The sequence below is a fragment of the Mauremys mutica genome, unplaced genomic scaffold (assembly GCF_020497125.1).
Source record: "Mauremys mutica isolate MM-2020 ecotype Southern unplaced genomic scaffold, ASM2049712v1 000247F_np12_subseq_31950:375604_obj, whole genome shotgun sequence".
Classification (NCBI taxonomy): Eukaryota; Metazoa; Chordata; order Testudines; family Geoemydidae; genus Mauremys; species Mauremys mutica.
In genome coordinates, this window is record NW_025422890.1 from 129198 (window position 1) to 149247 (window position 20050).

Sequence of the window (20050 nt, forward strand, 5' to 3'; positions counted from 1 at the left end):
TGGAGAAGTTCCAGAACATAACCTGAGGACTCCGTGATTCGGGGACTCTGTGACAGTCAGCTCCGATAATATGGTGATGCGCACCTTCTGAGAACAAAAATTAAGTATCCCAGAGGTTATTTAGGGTGCAATTATAAGTAGGTGAGGGACATTTCCCTACTTTAGGGTGTGCGTGACTGGGGGGGGACCACAGCCTCCCCCCAAATTTGAGCCTGTAAAGTGGGCAATCCCAGGCCCAAAATTAGCAACTGAGCCCTACCTCATCCCCTCAGTGGCTGTGGGGCTAACCCCTGATTAGCAGAGGTAAGAGCTCTGCTCCCCAGCTGACATGCCAAGGTAGTAGCACTAGGCTCTGCCAGCCAGGGGAGCCAGAGGACAACATCCCCCTCTTGTCATCACAGCTAGCCAGAGGCAAGGAAGGCCACATGAGAGGATGATCCTAAAATGGTCATCAAGGGGTTATCCAGAATATTATGGCCTGGTGACATGCTTCACCCCATCCTGTTTAGTCAGTGGGGATTTTATCCCTGCCCCCTCTTGTAACTTGTGATGCAGTTGAAGGCAGCAGCAAGCTCCCAGCCTGCGGGACGGGCACTAGGCTGGTTTCTGTTGCACAGAGCAGTCCTTTTATAGAAGGGCACCAGCCAGCTCCCTGTCCTGTGTGCGTTGGGGGAGAAGTTACTGGTGGGAGGATGGGGAGAGACACCCCTGTTAGGCTGGACCCAAAGGTGAGACAGAACATGCCTGGGACACACAGTGTGCTCCAGTAAGGAACACCCAGACTAAGCAGGACGGGGGGAGGGGGGGCACAAGCACTAAAGGAGACATAGTGCTGGGGAGGTACACAGACATTTATCTATCGCCCACCAGCCATGGTGGGCCCTGTGGCACCACGGGAGTGGCAGTGGCGCCTGTCTCCATTTCCTGTCAGCCACTGCCAGGCCCAGCTGGACTTCCCATTTCCGGTGCGAGTCCAGAAGCAGAAGTTGCCATGAGGTGGTGCCGTGAAGGGTGGTGCTGTTGTCAGGCGAAAGCAGGAGGAGTAGGTGGGAATCCGTGCTACCATGGGGAGGTGACACCCTTGCTGTGAAAGGGCCCCGGCATTATGGGAGATGTCATCTCCCTGCCATGCCATGCTCTGCACCGGACCCAGCCTGTGGAGCTGAAGTAGGGAACTCCATACCCCAACACATCAGGCATCCCCCATTCTCACTTCCCCTTGTCCCTGCCGCCACCCCACCCCATCAGTTATAGAACGGGAGGAAACTTTACTTCTGGAAGGAAGATCCAGGGAACTACAGGCCAGTCAGCCTCACCTCAGTCCCTGGAAAAATCATGGAACAGGTCCTCAAGGAATCAATTCTGAACCACGTAAAGGAGGGGAAAATGATCAGGAACAGTCAGCATGGATTCACCAAGGGCAAGTGATGCCTGACTAACCTAATTGCTTCTATGATGAGATAACCGGCTCTGTGGATGAGGGGAAAGCAGTGGATGTGCTATTTCTGGACTTTAGCAAAGCCTTTGATACAGTCTCCCACTGTATTCTTGCCAGCAAGTTAAAGAAGTCTGGGCTGGATGAATGGACAGTAAGGTGGATAGAAAACTGTCTAGATGGTCGGGCTCAACGGGTCGTGATCAATGGTTCCATGTCTAGTTGGCAGCCGGTCTCAAGTGGAGCGCCCCAAGGGTCGGTGCTGGGGCCGGTTTTGTTCAATATCTTCATTAACGATCTGGAGGATGGTGTGGACTGCACCCTTAGCAAGTTTGCAGATGACACTAAACTGGGAGGAGTGGTTGATACGCTGGAGAGTAGGGATAGGATACAGAGGGACCTACGCAAATTAGAGGATTGGGCCAAAAGAAATATGATGAGGTTCAACAAGGAGAAGTGCAGAGTCCTGCACTTAGGACGGAAGAATCCCATGCACTGTTACAGACTAGGGACCGAATGGCTGGGCAGCAGTTCTGCAGAAAAGGACCTAGGGGTTACGGTGGACAAAAAGCCGAATATGAGTCAACAGTGTGCCCTTGTTGCCAAGAAGGCTAATGGCATTTTGGGTTGTATAAGTAGGGGCATTTCCAGCAGATCGAGGGATGTGATCATTCCCCTCTATTCAGCACTGGTGAGGCCTCATTTGGAGTACTGTGTCCCTTTTTGGGCCCCACACTACAAGAAGGATGTGGATAAATTGGAGAGAATCCAGCGGAGGGCAACAAAAATGATTAGGGAGCTGGAGCACATGACTTATGAGGAGAGGCTGAGGGAACTGGGATTGTTTAGCCTGCAGAAGAGAAGAAGGAGGGGGGATTTGATAGCTGCTTTCAAGTACCTGAAAGGACACAGTGAGGTCTGCGCTCGGAGAGGTTCTTGATTTCAGCTCCACTGGGATTTTGAGAGTGGCCCGGCAAACCCTTCCTAGCCTAGTAATCCTTACCCCACAAATTGTTCCACGGGAGCCAGTGGGGTCAGTCCCATTAGTAGGGATGGCAAGATCTTAAAGAGAACTAGACCCTGCAGACATTTGTCTGGTCCAGCCCCGGGCTCTGTTCCTGGCACTTCAGCGGGGGAATTACACAAGGTACGCAGTAAGGTAGCTGAGGGGAACAGGTCCGCCCTGGGGGCAAGTGGGGCAATCTGCCCCCGGCCCCCACGAGAATACAGGATTCTATAGTATTGCAACTCTTCTTCTTATGGAAGCTGCCCCCAAAATTGTTTTGCCCCAGGCCCCCTGAATCCTCTGGGCAGCCCTGGGTAAAAAAACCCAATACCTCCCTCCCCCTCCAAACCAGAAGCCTCATTGAGACAAATGGGAAACTCCCAGAGAGGAAAGAAAGCAGCACTTGGCCCCTGACCCACATCTGAACAGTTCAGAACTTTAGGCCAATTCCACCAATTCCCCAGAATCGCCCCGCACCTCAGAGGGCCCCGCGCCCAGTGAGGATCCCTTCCCTGGCTAGAGGCGCCTTTTCAATTTTAACTCACTTGGCGGCGCTCTGGGTCTTCGGCGGCGGGTCCTTCGCTTGCTCTGGGTCTTCGGCAGCACTTTGGCAGCGTGTCCTTCAGTGCCGCCGGAGATCTGGAGCGAGAGAAGGACCCCGGGGAAGACCCAGAGCCCTGCCCGGTGAGTACAAGCCCCATGTGTTTTTTTACATTTTTTTTTATAGTCATCCCTGACAGCCCGAGGAAACTGTTCAAATCGGGCCCCACACTTCCTAAAGCTGGCCCTGTCTGAACTTCCCAGGACACATTTCCCTCTGCTCCCTCCCTGCACTTTCCAGCGGACCCGGACATTGCTGGGAAGGCGGATGGGCAGGGAATTCAGTTCCAGCCCTCGCTCAGCGCCCCGAGGAATTTTCACCTACTAGAGAGAGGCTCAGCCCAGTTTGATCCTGTGACCCGACCCCACCTGAGTCACTGACCCCCCAGTGACCGGCCGTTCCACAGCCTCACGGCCCAGGAGTCTCCCACTACCAGGTAACTTCATTATAAGCAGGCCCTGAACACATGTTATGGGGAGCGGTGTCTTTAAAGACATTCATGTCTTCCTTATGCAAAGGAAAAATGAGGAACTCGCCGTTCCCCGCAAGAGCCAGACTGGTCTCTGAACCGAGTGCAGTCATTCATACCAGTAAGGGAAGGAGTTTGAGTCTCTTATAAGGAGGGGGATATGCAAATAGGGGGGACAGGTTCCTGTTTAAATCTCTCTCTCTCTCCATGCCCAAGCTGCGGGCCTAGAGACAAGCCGTTACCAGCCAACACCCAACACCCCCGTGAGACCTTTCCCCTCCCACACCAGGCAAAATGAGACTTTGGCTGCAATTCCTTTTCATTGTAGCAGCTTGAAGGGTAATTTCTCCCAGCGGTTGTCCCAGGTACCTGTTCCCAGCTGCTGGTGGAGTCCGCAGGGGATGTGAAAAAGGCCCGGAGACTCTCTCCATCTCCCCTGAAAAGCCTCCGGGTTCACCTTCAGCAGCCTCTGGATGCATGGGTCTGGCAGGGCCCCGGGGAGGGCCTGGAGTGGGTCTCCCTCCTGTATCCGAGTGTGGAACTACACACTACTCCACTCTGTCAAGGGGCGATTCGTCACCCCCAGCGATAATCCCAACCAGCTGTATTTGCAAATGAACAGCCCGAGACCCGAGGACACCGCCCGGTATCACCGTGCCAGAGACACAGCGACGGGAGTCCCAATAGTGTTAATACAAAAAATTCAACCTGCAGAATTCCGTGGGGGCAGCAGATTCATACACAATACAGCTATGGGAAAATTGGTTTTAACCCTATAATTCCCTGGCTATGTCACCCATTGCGGCACAAACCCTCTATGGGCCTGTGGGGGAGAGATCATCACTTCCTGTATGCACCCAAACTCCGCTACTCCTGGGTATGAGTCACGGCTGGGATTTTCAAAGGAGTCTCGCGGATTTACTTACCCACCTCACATCCGAAGCTCACGATCTAATCTCTCAGGTTGTGTAAAGGGGCGGAGATAAGGAGGAACTCACACTACATTTCCATAACTCCCTACTGTCTGCTGACGGGGAACACCGCAGGTCATAACTATACGAGACAGCACCGAGCCCTTACTAGTGAAGAGAGAAAGAAAGAAAGAAAGAAAGATTATACACATACCTAATAACTAAATGATACTTAATGGATGGGGGGGCATGGGGATAGATAGATGATCACGCAACTGCGTTCATTCAGTGATTCTATATATTCAAATTGAATGGAGGTTTAAAGAGTTGGACTCTCTAACCCACCTGCCACTAGAATGAAGTGCGATGCACTGTCACATATCTCCTAGGGTCCCCCGTTATATAGTCCCCACCCCCGGCCCATGCAAATGAGCTCCCCGGGGCCCTGTTCATAGCCCAGTCCCGGCCGCTCACCCCGCTCAGAGCCAGCGCCGGGCTTCAGCTTCCCATCCCGCCTGGGGACCGAGCCGCCCGCCGCAGACATGACCCCCAGCCTGGCCATCGCCTTCCTCCTGCTGCTCCCCGCGGGTACGGGCGGGACATGCGCTGCGCCTGGGCGCCCGGTACCGCGTGTTCCCTAATAACTGCACCTCCGGGAATCACTGCAGTATTCCCCCTTTATTTCCCTCTCTGCAGGTGTCTATTCCCAGGTCAGTCTGGTGGAGTCCGGAGGGGGAGTCAAGAAGCCCGGGGAGACCCTCAGACTGACCTGCACCGTGGCCGGATTCTCTCTCACTAGCTACGAGGTGCACTGGGTCCGCCAGCCAGCGGGGAAAGGGCTGGACTGGCTGGCAATTATCTGGGATGATGGGGGCACTGCTTATAGCAATGCTCTCAAAAATCGCCTCAGCATTGTTGAGTCTGAACTTTTTATGAGTTTAAACTTAACCCAGACTTGATGTCTCTATCTGAAACTTTTAATCAAAGCTCTGACCTGCAAACTACTCATGACACCCCCTCCCCTTAAGTAGCCATCCCCCCCCTTTGTCTTTTCTAATTTACATTTTAACCTGTTTTATCCTGTAGAATCTTGATTGATTATGCATGACCATTATGATCTGTTAATCACTTTGTTTACTTCTGTGTATAAATATTGATGCTCACCCCTAATAAACTTGCCACACTTACTCCGAAAGCTTTTAAGCTAAGGATAGTGTGAGCCCGTTGATCAACGAAGTGTTGTCTGGTCTCTGACAGATTTGTGAGCCCCATACCAACTCCGCACGAACTCGGGTGCTGGAGAGGTGAGTAAGGACTTGCTTTTTTACCTAACAGCATCACCAAAAACAATTCCAAAAGCCAAGTGTTCCTGCAACTGAGCGGCCTGCAGCCCGCAGACACCTCCGTGTATTACTGTGCCAGAGACACACAATGAGAGGAAACCTATCCGAGCCCGGCCTAAAACTAACCCTGCAGAGAACCAACATTCCCGATTGAGTTACAGACAAAGCAGCGGCTGCCAACACCGCGTTCTTTCCGCTTCGTTAGTTATTCGCTTTCTCCAGATACCATGGCAAGTTGAAGTAATTGTGAATTAAATTAAACCCCATATCACCCAAAGTCACACAGCGGATCAGAACTCCCAAGGCTGCGAGTCAGGCCCAGGAGTCTTTCACGTGGCTACCTGCGCTCTGAGATTTTCTGTCATTCTGCCGAGAAATGAGGGGAAAAACCCCAATTATTTTCATTCCTAAATTCTTGCTATTGCAGCTAGAGTCCCGAGATTGCTCTTTCCCAGGGGCGGCTCTAGACCCCAGCGCGCCAAGCAGGCGCGTGGGGCGGCCCTTTCCCGGGGGGGCGGCATTTGGCTCCGGTGGACCTGCCGCAGGCACCGGAGCCCGGGACGAGCGGACCTGCCGCAGGCATGCCTGCGGGAGCTCAACCGGAGCCGCGGGAAGAGGGGACCCGCCGCGGGACCGGGGAAGGGCGGCGCAGCGCACCGCGCTGCTTGGGGCAGCCTGATTTCTAGAGCCGCCCCTGCTCTTTCCTCCCCTAGCTGGGAAGATGAACCAGAAGTCTCTACACCCGGTGCCTGCTGGACAATCTAGTACCGCACTGTCATTCTAGAAGTGGGAATTCCGTTCTCTGCAGGCATTACCCGACCAGGTCATGTATTCAGATCAAACACTCAAAAAGGGAGGATCTAGCTACGTGTGTAAGGCGCTGAGTGTGTTTCAAACCCCTGGGATTTTCACGAGAGCTCAGTATCTTCAGAAGCTCAGATTCCTGCGTGTTTGGATCGTATCTATACCAGCCTCCATGTTTAAGTTCCCAGCCCCACATCATTACCCCCAGTTACCCGGCAACAATCACTGTTCTCTCTGAGCAGCCATTAGGAACATGGGATCCTAGCAACTGCCAGCCTCCAGAATCTCCCAGGGCCCATTTAGCCCAGTCTCCTGCCTCAACAGTAGCTTCGTAGGAAGCAGCAATAAACACAGATATTGTCAAGTAAGCTACCCGGAGGGTATGGTTCCTCATAATCCGGGATCAGTGAGTGGCTGGTTTACTCACCCAGCAAGAGTTCATCTCCTTACCCAAATTCAAGGGCTGAGAGTTTTCAAACCATTTCATGTATTTGAAATGGCCAATTAAATTCCCTTCTCAATTTAAAAAAAAATCTCCTTTTCAGGATCGAATTCTCTGATTGGTATTTGTGGGGTTTAAGGAGGAAAAGGAGAAGATACCGAATTAACTGTTTCAACCACAGATATCCTACGTAACATGAGAAAACTCCTACAGCTTCAGACAGAGGCGATTTTGAGAGTTTAGCCCTACAGGGAAATAAATCAATTAGTCTTACAGTCTCAAAGATACCTAAGGCAGTTAGCTGCCCCTATGAAGAGATAGCAAGGATGACATTCAGAACAGGCCGTTTCTCCTTGAAAACCTGCAATACTAAAAAAGTGAAGAGAGACGGAGAGAGAGAGAGAGATACATATGTATTAAATATCAGAGAGGTAGCTGTGTTAGTCTGGATCTGTAAAAGCAGCAAAGAGTCCTGTGGCACTTTGTAGACTAACAGAGGTATTGGAGCATGAGGTTTTGTGGGTGAATACCCAATTCGTCTACATCCATGTAGTGGAAATTTCCAGAGGCAGGTATAAATATGCAAGCAAGAATCAGGCAGATAGGAGGTTAGTTCAATCAGGGAGGATGAGGCTCTCTTCTAGCAGTTGAGGTGTGAACACCAAGGGAGAAGAAACTGCTTTCCTAGTTGGCTAGCCATTCACAGTCTTTGTTTAATCCTGAGCTGATTATGTCAAATTTGCAGATGAACTAAACAGTTCAGCAGTTTCTCTTTGGAGTCTGGTCCTGAAGTTTTTTGCTGCAGGATGGCCACCTTTAGATCTGCTATTGTGTGGCCAGGGAGGATGAAGTGTTCTCCTACAGGTTTTTGTATATTGCCATTCCTAATATCGGATTTGTGTCCATTTATCCTTTTCTGTAGGGACTGTCCAGTTTGGCCGATGTACATAGCAGAGGGGCATTGCTGGCATATGATGGCGTATATTACATTGGTGGATGTGCAGGTGAATGAACCGGTGATGGTGTGGCTGATCTGCTTAGGTCCTGTGATGGTGGCTCTGGTGTAGATATGTGGGCAGAGTGGGCATCGAGGTTTGTGCACCAGGGTTTATATAAGCGACTCATTCCAGTCCCTTGCCAGGAGTCTGTTGGCAGGGCCAGCTTTAGGCCCATTCCCCGACTCCCCCAACCCAGCCTGTGCCTAAGGGGGGCCGGAGCCCATCCAGAGCACGGCAAGTCCCTGCCCCACCCCTCAGCCGGAGCGCGGCGAGTCCCACGGCCCCGATCCCCAGGCAGGAGTGCAGCGAATCCCCCGGCCCTGCTATTCCGTCTGGAGTGTGGCAAGTCCTGCTGCTCCAATCCCCAGCCGGAGGGCAGCAATCCGAAGTGCTGCGAAAACCTAGGCGCCGCCCTGTGAGTACAAGCCCCACGAAAGGGGCCCAGCACTTGCTAAAACCGGCCCTGCCTGTTGGACCCAGCTCATATCCTAGCTGCTGAATGAACCCGGAGGCTTTGCAGGAGAGGCGGAGAGAGTCTCCGGGCTTTTTCACATCCTCTCCGGACTCCACCAGCTGCACCTGGGACCGGGGACCTGAGAATAAAAACAGGTTGTAAATATCGATACAGCGGTGACACAATATTCTTTGAACTGCCAGTTATTCAGAGGAGAAAAATACCAGCTCTGGCTGGTCACTGCACAGACCCAGGGGCCAGGGGCGGCTCTAGGATTTCCGCCGCCCCAAGCAGGGCGGCATGCTGCGGGGGCTGCTCTGGCAGTCGCCGGTCCCGTGGCTCCGGTGGACCTCCTGCAGATGCCTGCAGATGCTCCACCGAAGCCGTGGGACCAGTGAACCCTCCGCAGGCACGTCTGCGGGAGGTCCACCGGAGCCGCGGGATCAGCGGACCTTCCGCAGGCATGCCTGCAGGAGGTCCACTGGAGCCGCCTGCCACCCTCCCGCGGGATGCCGCCCCAAGTGCACGCTTGGCGCGCTGGGGTCTGGAGCTGGCCCTGCCAGGTTCTGCGGATTGTGTTTCCGGGGGCAGCGAGAGGCACAGATTTAAACAGGAAACTGTCCCCCTCATTTGCATGCCCCTGCTTTATAAGAGACACACACTCCTGCTGCCAGGGATCTGAGTGAGTCGCCCTAGGGCTCCCGGTGCAGGAGTCAGAGTGTCCCGTCCTGTGTGTCTGTGCAGCGCCGGGCACTAGGATCCTCCTGACACTTTCGCACCCCTGGGAAGAATGAACAGCTCCCTGCAGTGACTGTATTTCCTCACAGAGGAACTTAGGGCCAAGTAATTGCTTGGCCCTTCTCCATATGGCTAAACCTGCCAGGGAACATTTCCCCTCTGGTCACTGCACAGTTCAATGGAACCGGTCACTGCTGGGAAGAGGATCCAGTCCCAACTCTCTTCCAGTGCCAGCGGGTGTCCCAGCCCCACGGGACCAAGTGAGGTGGCCCTTCCCCACTCACAGCCCCGCTGGTCGTGGGCCGGAGCTGCAGAGCTAAGAGTCACCCTATCTCATGAATATTTATATTTCCATATAGTTAATCTATTTGTTCATTTATTTTACCAAAAACAAGCAAGCAAAACTCGGCCAGGACCTGAGCATCTTCCATCACCAAGTCACATGAATACGAACAGGCCCTGAAGTTGAGTCTCTGGAATTGTGTGATTTCAGGGAAACTTCTTGTATTATTAATTATTATTAATTACTATTATTGTTTTATTTTATCCTAAATACACTCAAGATCCCACCGCACTGAGGATGATGGCCCAGCACACACCCTCATGAGAATACCCCTAGTTTCCACCTAAGATGTCCCCTGAAACTGACAAGGACTGTACCCTGGGAAAGGATTGGGCCCAGACTAGAAAGGAGTCTAGTCTGTGAAAGGAGCTTACTGGAACATCTCTGACGGTGAGATTTACCTGTAATCAGTTTCTTAATGTATTAGGCTTAGACTTGTGTGTTTTGTTTTATTTTGCTTGGTAACTTACTTTGGTCTCTCTGTTATTACTTGAAACCACTTTTAATACTTAACAAAATCACTTTTGTTTTTCAATTAACCAATACTATTTAACACCTGGGGGAGCAAACCGCTGTGCATCTCTCTATCAGTGTTATAGAGGGCAGACAATTCATTAGTTTACCATTTGTAAGCTTTATACAGAGTAAAATGGATTTATTTGGGGTTCGGATCCCATGGGGAACTGGGTGTCTGGGTACTGCAGATAGGTGACCTGCTGAGCAGTTTTTAGTTAAAGTCTGCAGCTTTGGGGGCGTGGACCAGACCCTGGGTCTGTGTTGCAGCAGGCTAGCGTGTCTGGCTCAACAAGACAGCAGGAAAATGACTACCAATGAGGAAGCTACAAAACTAGAGCTTGCAAGACTGGAGGCAGAAGAAAAGGCAAAGAACCGTGAGTTTCAAATGTGGGAGGTAGAAATGAGGCAGAAGCAGCCAGACAAAAGGCTGCACTCCTACAAGCCCTGTAGTTAACAGAGAAAGACATTGTGACCCAGAAGCAGGAACTGGCTGTAATGGAGTGGCAGTGACAAAAACCCTTCAGCAGCTGGCTCAACTTCCCCCAAAATGCACAAATGGGAATGGTTATGTCCACAGTATGATGAATCCAGTGATTTTGCAGAATATTTCATCACCTTTGGGAGACTGTGCACTCTGACTACTTTAGTTGCAAAGTTGACTGGGAGAGCTCTGGAGATGTTGAATAAGATGCCTATTGATGATGGTTCAACGATGGTAAATTTAAGGAACTGGTTTTGAAACAGTTGCAGATTACACATGGCACCTATAGTGTAAAATTCAGGAGTTTTAAGAGGGGATCTGGATTAAGTAATGTGGCTTATGTAAATGAAATGAGAGATTTGTCAGACAAATGGGTGAGGGGAAAAGGCATTACAAGCTTTGAAGAAATGTGTGATTTGGTTACTCAGGAACAATTCCTGAATATGTGCAGTGATAATGTAAAACAGTATTTGTGGGACAAAAAGGTGAATGCAGTGGGTGAATTAGCTGGATTGGCAGACACTTTTGAGCAATCACAAGCTGCAGTTAAACCACTGGTAGAGGGGTACAGGGTTGACAAAAAGCAGAAACACTGTCTTATCCCTGGGAAAAAGGAGGCTGGGCATTCACTTCCCCATTCCCCTGTTACACATCCCAGATCTCCTGTACAAGCAGATGAGCCCAAGAGGTGCTATCATTGTAAGTCCACTGAGAACCTGAGCACCTAAGGAATAAATGTCCTTGGCTGAGTTGGAACAGGCACCAGGTAACACATGAATCCTTATCTCCATCTTTAGGTGCCTAAATACTTTTGAAAAACTGCCCCCAAGTGGTTTCCCCAAAGTCAAACAGGAAGTCTATGGCAAACTGTTACTCCTTCATGGATTGGGTGTACCCCTTATTAATATACATTCCTGAATGTCCAGGTGGTTTTCTCTCTGCTCGCTGGCATCTGTGTACCTCAGTCATTGGCTAATTTTATCTTCACCACTCTTTTCTGAAACAGGGTCGAGACCTCTTCATTTTCTAAGAAGGGAACTGAGGAAAAGGTTCCTTTACGTGACATGCCCAGGTCACACCAGGGGTTTGTAGATCAGCGAGGAATGTAGTGACGAGGAATCCAGTCTGCCAGCTGGAGACCCTACACACTGGACCCTCCTTCCTACTCTCAGGAAGCCCCGCCCCGCTGTCAGGATCTGGGTGCTGAGCTGAGCCCGCTGTCTCTGTGTGGTATAAACGGGAAACTTGTCCCCGAGGGGATATTGCCGTGTACTGAGACACCATCCCCCGTCATCTCTTCTGCCCACTCTGGGGAACCCGCATGCAAATCCCTGCCCCAGGGGGCTCCTGTTTAAATACAAACCCCTGGTTCTAGGAGCCTCAGTCTCTCCCCAGACACAGAACTACTCAGTCCTGCCCGCTGGGGTCTTTCTTTCATTGCATGAAAACGAGAATGAAATTGCTGCTGCTTTTCCTTTCCCAGCTCTCACCTGTAAGTGGGTATGTCTACACTATGGGATTATACCGATTTTACAGAAACCGATTTTTTAAAAACAGATTGTATAAAGTCGAGTGCACGCGCCCACACTAACCACATTAATTCAGCGGTGTGCATCCATGTACCGAGGCTAGTGTCAATTTCCGGAGCGTTGCACTGTGGGTAGCTATCCCATAGCTATCTCATAGTTCCTGCAGTCTCCCCCGCCCATTAGAATTCTGGATTGAGATCCCAGTGCCTGATGGGGCAAAAAACATTGTCGCAGGTGGTTCTGGGTACAGCCTCACCCCTCCCTCCATGAAAGCCGTGGCAGACAACCGTTTCGCGCCTTTTTTTCCTGGGTGAACAGTGCAAACGCCATAGCACAGCAAGCATGGACCCTGCTGAGCTCAAGACAGCAATCATGGACATTGTAAACACCTTGCGCATTCTCGTGAAGTCTATGCTGAACCAGGACCTGCAAAACCAGGCGAGGAGGAGGTGGCTACGACAGCACGGCGACGAGAGTGATGAGGACATGGACACAGAATTCTCTCAAACCACGGGCCCCTGCGCTTTGGAGATCCTGCTGGTAATGAGGCAGGTTCTAGCCATTGAACACCGATTTTGGACCCGGGAAACAAGCACAGACTGGTGGGAGTGCATAGTGTTGCAGGTTTAGGACGATTCCCAGTGGCTGCAAAATTTTCACATGCGTAAGGGCACTTTCATGGAACTTTGTGACTTGCTTTCCCTGTCCTGAAGTGCAAGAATACCAAGATGAGAGCAGCCCTCACAGTTGAGAAGTGAGTGGCGATAGCCCTCTGGAAGCTTGCAACGCCAGACAGCTACCGGTCAGTCGGGAATCAATTTGGAGTGGGCAAATCTACTGTGGGGGCTGCTGTGATGCAAGTAGCCAAAGCAATCATTAAGCTGCTGCTACGAAAGGTAGTGACTCTGGGAAATGTGCAGGTCATAGCGGATGGCTTTGCTGCAATGGGATTCCCTAACTGTGGTGGGGCGATAGATGGAACCCATATCCCTATCTTGGCACCGGAGCACCAGGGCAACCACTACATAAACCGCAAGGGGTACTTTTCCATGGTGCTGCAAGCACTGGTGGATCACAAGGGACGTTTCACCAACATCCACGTGGGATGGCCAGGAAGGGTTCATGACGCTCACGTCTTCAGGAACACTACTCTGTTTAAATGGCTGCAGCAAGGGAATTACTTCCCAGACCAGAAAATAACAGTTGGGGATGTTGAAATGCCTGTCGTTATCCTGGGAGACCCAGCCTACCCCTTGATGCCATGGCTCATGAAGCCATACACAGGCAGCCTGGACCGTAGTCAGGAGTTGTTCAACTACAGGCTGAGCAAGTGCAGAATGGTGGTAGAATGTGCATTTGGCCGTTTAAAGGCACGCTGGCGCACATTACTGACTCGCTCAGACCTCAGCCAAACCAATGTCCCCTTTGTTATTGCTGCTTGCTGTGTGCTCCACAATCACTGTGAGAGTAAGGGGAAGAGATTTATGGCGGGGTGGGAGGCTGAGGCAAATCACCTGGCCGCTGATTACACACAGCCAGACACCAGGGCGATTGAAGAGCACACCATGAAGCGGTGCGCATCGGAGAAGCTTTTAAAACCAGTTTCATGACTGGCCAGGCTACAGTGTGGAAGTTCTGTTTGTTTCTCCTTGATGAAAACCCACCCTCTTGATTGACTCATTCACTGTAAGTAACTCACCCTCCCCCCTTCCATCACAGCTTCCTTTCAAAGGAAATAAAGTCACTATCATTTAAAAAGCATGTATTCTTTATTAATTAATTATAAAAAGAGGGAGAGAACTGACAAGGTAGCCCAGGTGTGGTTTGGGAGGAGGATAGGAGGGAAGAAAAAGGCCACTAAAATATTTCAAAATAATGACAGCCTTTTGGTTGGGCTGTCCACGGGGGTAGAGTGGGCAGGTGCACGGAGCCTCCCGCCACGCATTCTTAGATGTCTGGGTGAGGAGGATGTGGAACATGGTGAGGGGTGAGGGTGGTTATACAGGGGCTGCAGCGGCACTCTGTGATCCTGCTGCCGTTCCTGAATCTCCACCAGACGCCGGAACATGTCAGTTTGATCACGTAGCAGCCCCAGAGTTGCATCCCGCCACCGCTGATCTTCCTGCTGCCACCTCTCATCTCGAGCGTCCCTCCTGTCCTCACGTTCACTGGCATATTTCCTTTAATTTGATACCACATCCTTCCACTCACTCAGATGAGCTCTTTCACTGCGGGTCACTTCCATGATTTCCAAGAACATGTCGTCTCGCGTCTTTTTTTTCTGATGCCTTATCTGAGATAGCTTTCAGGACAGAGTAGGGAGGCTTGAACGCGCCTGAGCTCATTTCTGCTATGCTACTGCCATCTAGCGATGTGAGTGGTAATTGCAACCAAACTCAGGGGAAAACGGCGAGGCAGAAGCTGACTGAAGCGGCACATCAGTTCACGCATGACGGGACAGAAGCAAGGCTAAGGCAGTAGCAGACTGAGACGTTATGGAAGATGATGTGAGTATATGGGTGCAAAATTGTGAGCACTATGCAAAAGCTCGTCCTTCACACTGGCAACCAATGATGCACCTGGGACCGTGGCATAATATACAGATAGTTTTCATTGATAAGCTGCCGAGGAGAAACGAAGGATTCCAGTATTTGTTGGTTAGTATAGATTCATTTTCAGGATGGGTGGACGCATTCCCCACTAGGGCTAATAGTGCTAGAACTGCAGCTAAAAGGCTTTTCACTGAAGTTTACAGCTATGGAACCCCTGAGACTCAGATAATGAAAGTGCATTTGTGGGGCAAATTTTAACGATAATGTTACAAGCCCTAGAGATCAGCCAGAATGCCACATTCCATACTGACCCCCGTCCTCTGTTCAGGAAAGAAGAATAAATAGCACTATTAAAGAGGTATTGTGAAAAGTAATATACCATACTGGTATATGTATGGCCTGAGAATCTGCCTAGCTGCCACTCACAGTAATAACTGTGTGAGAACCCTAAGATCCAACCATGCCAGATTAATATCAGTCAATCAATTAAGTTAATGATTGAGCCTGCAGATTTTACTATACACCCCCCCCAAGGATCATCCCAGACAAGTCCAGAATGATTATTTCCAATGGTTAAAACAATTACAGGAGTCTAAAACCTCATTACAGTTCAGGATCAATAAGGTTATTGGACATATTAATAAGACAATGCAAAAACAAAGAACTAATCAACGCACTTTATGGGAAGCTAGAGATCAGGTAACATTTTAAATTGAGTAAGAACGATCACACCTTAGAATCTAAATAGATACGTCTACATTCCATAGTTGACCATCTCTCTCCGCTAGTATAGTGATAAACTTAAATGGGTTACATATTATGCCAGATCAAACTATTTTCTGAATAGCATGCGCTTCATCCCTTTTAGGTGCCACTGTCATCTGATCCTGTAGAAGAACTCTGGAGAGCTTCAGCTGATTGCTTTCAACTTTAATATTGGTATCATCAACTAATTAACAGTGTTATTTCCCTTTCAAAACCTGCACACGCGTTTCCAGAGGAACACTGGTGGAAGCTGACTGAAGTACACAAAGAAGATGATATTATTTTGGGGATTCCTGTCACAGTTATTCACTTTGGGAACGTTAAATGTACATTGGGGATCCGGTGCTTTTATTTCACCACTGAAATGCAGTACTAAATTATACCACTATCTAACTATGTGTTACATGGGTCCTTTGAGTTACTTACTGGATAAACATCACACCCTGTGACCGAGACGGTATATTGGAGTTGAGCACACCTACCCAGCCTCCAATAGATTACAATCCATTGTCAACCCGTTCTTCCTGGATTTCCACCTTTTAAACCAGGACCCCTAGCGACTCTGACAATAAAAGTATGAGTGAATGGAACTAAATTGGTAGGAAATACAACAGTCTAGTTTTAAATGGTCCACAACCATAAAAGCAACACATCCTCATTTGCTTAAGATGCAGGCGCCCATAGAGAGGCAAGTAAAACTACACCTTTCAATAAACTGGACCAGGAATAATTTGACTCTAACATGGCCTGAATGTGCACAATAGAGCGCCGTCATATGTGAAGCATGGTCCAAATCCTTCCTCCCAACACATATCTACTGTGCTATCCCTCCCTTTGATATGCTGGGTGGTACAAGGCCCACCAATCCATTGTATACACGTGACCCCCCATGGGGCACATCACAATACGTGTAATATAGGGCCATAAAGTTTACTCTGTGTGTGACCTGGGCAGGACGATACGGGTACTGCTGTTCTTCCATGGTTGGATTGTGTGTGACTGGAGCAGGATGTGGGAGGGAGACCCGTGCTCCAGGAGCGGGGAACAAAGGAAGCTGGGAAGTGGGGTCTCAGAAGTCACCTGGCCACATGCCCTGCTCTGCAAATGTTTCGCAGGTCAGGCGCCCTCCCCCGAGTGCAGCCCACCGGTACCGCTCGCTGACTGAGCTGGGCAGTTCCTGAGAGCTGCTCCCGCAGCAGCTGCTCTTCCTGCCCGATTGTGGAGAGTTACTCGGTACTACTGATCGCACCCTGCAGGTACCGTTTTCCAGCGGAGATCTGGCAGCCCTACTCCAGCAGCGGTGCAGACCTGAGCCCGAGCAAGGGGCTGGGGTGCCAAGAGAAGACCACTGGCCATGTCTCCACACGTTGGGGGTCACTAACCAGGGCAGGTAGAAGGTCCAAGTCTCCATATAGCAAGCCCGACTGAAACACCCTGGCCCCTGCTCCCCAACGGCTCTGTTGATACTAAGGGCTGCAAGGAGTCGAAGGGCGTCCGCACGCTGAGGAGCCCACAGCGCTGCAGCGACCCTCCCCGTAGCAGCGCAGCTGCCGCACACTGCCCGGCTCCAAAGCCATCCCTTATATAGTTAAAAGGAAACTTCTTAGAGAAGTGTATCTCTAGCACAGCTCACCGATGAATTTCTCTTTTGATCTCACGAACAGATCTCGTCCAAACCATTTGCTTTGGAGCGAATGGCTTTTAAAGCATGCGTCACTGAGAAATTTATCCCTAGCATAATCACCAACCCGTCTCTTGGTAAACACTAGCAGTGCATCTTCTAAGCTTTTAGACGACGGTTCCTTGAGAAACTTTTCTGTAGCACAGCTCAAGAATGAATGTTTCATTTTTCCTCTTTCTCTTAAACCGATCTCTTCTAAACCATTATCCGTGCTTACTCGTGGCTTTTGTAGAATGATTCTATGAGGAAATTTGTCCCTTGCTCAGCTCAGGAACAAAAGTCTCTTTTTCGTCAGTCTCACGAACCGATCTCTTCCAAGCAAGAGAACAACATCGTTATGGCTTTTAAATGATGTTTTCTTGAGCCCTTTATTACTAACAGTGCTCAGGAACGAATGGTGACTGGGTACAGAGTGGTTGCCCAAAAGGGCAAGCTAAGCCAGAAAATTTTGAGGTAAGAAATAAGCAAAAGGACGAATTTTGACAGCGACTTCACTGGAGCCATGCTTTCACAGAGCGGGGTTAGTTTTCATCATCCTTTTAGCCTCATCGGGGTCCTTAGAGCTCTCTAGCTGTATTATGGAACGTTTAGACTAGGTACTGAAAGCACGAAACAAGACAAGCTGGATTATTTTTAAAAGCAGGATAACTGACCTAGAAAATTACTTCTCAAAAGGATAATGCAGTTTCAGAACAAAAGGCTTAGTTTGTTGTATGCAGTGTTGTTAGAACCGTGCTAGTAGCGCGACAAAATGGGTGAAGTCATAGGTTTCATTGCAGCCTGTTCCAGGGGGGGTCCGCGAAGTAGGGCTGGCATTAGACTCACCCTATCCAGGCAAGCTTCCTTCGAAAGCCGTTAGGCCTCGCCCCTCCTGGTTTGCTAGACATCAGGTCATGTAACCTGGTAAAAATGACCATTCAATTGCTCTCTAATGATAGTGATAAACTTGTCATGGAATCAGCCTCTACAAACTTTTCAGTTTCCCTTCTGGTAGGTGTGTAGAGCTCGGTTCGTGAAAAATACTCAAAATGAGCAGACATAAAATTTTTCATGGGATGGGCCTTCGAAGCCATTAGTATTCTCCCCTGCTTCTTTGTTAAAGACTGGCTCACGAAAAAACTAAAACTATGAACGTCATTCCTGACCCGTGCTAATCATAACTTCTTGTAGAATTTTACTCTAGACGTCTTTAGGATAAACTGCTGCTGGTTTGGTAGAGCTCGGGTCTGAAAAAATTAACAAACGAGAAAGTCATTCCTCATCCGTGCTAGTGGCAAATTTCTCATGGAGTCTTGCTGTAAAAGCCATGAGCCATCTCGCCTGGTGGTTTGGTAGCGATCGCTTTGTGAAAATTACCAAACAGGAAAGAGACAATGATTCCTGGGACAGACGAGTAAACTTCGTGGGTGAATACTCACGCCGTCAGACTTCGAAATTCATTCTTGTTCAGGGCTAGAGACAAATTTCTCATGGTATGCTTTTGCGAAAGTATTTCGGTTTCTCTCCTGTTGACTTGGTAGGGAGCGTTTCCACCAAAAGGAGAAGCCAGAAAATGTTGGGGGTAGGAAATAAGCAAAAGGACGGCTTTTGCCATCGCCTTCACTGGAGCCATGACTTCACACAGAAGGGTTGGTTTTCATCATGCCTTTAGCCTCATTGTGTACTTAAGTATAATGAAACGTTTAGACTAGGTAATGAAATGATTAAACCTCACACCTTGTCAAAGTGTCTGAAATGGGCTATCTTTAGTATCGCTTCAAAAGCTTGTCCCCTCGTGTTAATGAATTAGCCTCTTAGAGTTGTCAGGAAACCCGCCCCCAACCTTTTCATGCTCTCTGTATGTCTATATAGCCTTACTATATGTTCCAGTCTATGCATCCGATGAAGTGGGTTGTAGCCCACGGAAGCTTATACTCAAATACATTTGTTCGACTCTAAGGTGCCACGAGCACTCCTGTTCTTTTATTAAAAAATTCAGTAGCGTCACTAGATGGCGATGCTGAATCACTGACCACCAACTTCAATGAATAGAACTGCATGGGACAAAAAGAGCTCGAGGGTTTAACGCTCAGATCCGCGTCTGCGCTCCTCTGGTCTCGCCTCTCACGTTGGCACCAGTATCGTAACCCTGACCTCTCACGACAACTAGCAAAATTCCCGTATCTTCCAGCTTTCTAAGACGTTACCACCAGGAGAGATTTCTCATGGCTTTTACACGAAGACGCCATGAGTAATTAGTCACTGGCACTGACGAGGAATGGATTGCTATTTGGTAATTTTATCACACCCGATCTCTACCAAACCAGCAGCAGCTAATGCTAACGACTGTTAGAGTAACATTCCGTGAGACGTCTGTCACTAGCCCGGTGGTAGGGCTGAGGTGGGCTAGAAGGAAAATTTGGGGGACTACGTCAGAGGTGGGCGAGCGGAGCCGGGCAGTGTGCGGCAGCTGCGCTGCTACGGGGAGGGTCGCTGCAGCGCTGTGGGCTCCTCAGCGTGCGGACGCCCTTCGACTCCTTGCAGCCCTTAGTATCAACAGAGCCGTTGGGGAGCAGGGGCCAGGGTGTTTCAGTCGGGCTTGCTATATGGAGACTTGGACCTTCTACCTGCCCTGGTTAGTGACCCCCAACGTGTGGAGACATGGCCAGTGGTCTTCTCTTGGCACCCCAGCCCCTTGCTCGGGCTCAGGTCTGCACCGCTGCTGGAGTAGGGCTGCCAGATCTCCGCTGGAAAACGGTACCTGCAGGGTGCGATCAGTAGTACCGAGTAACTCTCCACAATCGGGCAGGAAGAGCAGCTGCTGCGGGAGCAGCTCTCAGGAACTGCCCAGCTCAGTCAGCGAGCGGTACCGGTGGGCTGCACTCGGGGGAGGGCGCCTGACCTGCGAAACATTTGCAGAGCAGGGCATGTGGCCAGGTGACTTCTGAGACCCCCCTTCCCAGCTTCCTTTGTTCCCCGCTCCTGGAGCACGGGTCTCCCTCC

At 50.1% G+C, this 20050-nt stretch overlaps 1 long non-coding RNA gene across 2 annotated transcripts; it reads left to right on the forward strand.

Moving 5' to 3' along the window:
- Window positions 1-2221: 2221 nt before the first annotated feature.
- Window positions 2222-15725, forward strand: LOC123357027. 2 transcript variants are annotated; one of them, XR_006575489.1, is made up of 3 exons: window positions 2222-3478; window positions 9765-9934; window positions 15491-15725. It is a non-coding gene; the product is annotated as an uncharacterized LOC123357027 (long non-coding RNA). The 2 variants fall into 2 exon arrangements; XR_006575488.1 differs by lacking the exon at window positions 15491-15725 and adding an exon at window positions 11548-12128.
- The last annotated feature ends 4325 nt before the right edge of the window (window positions 15726-20050 follow it).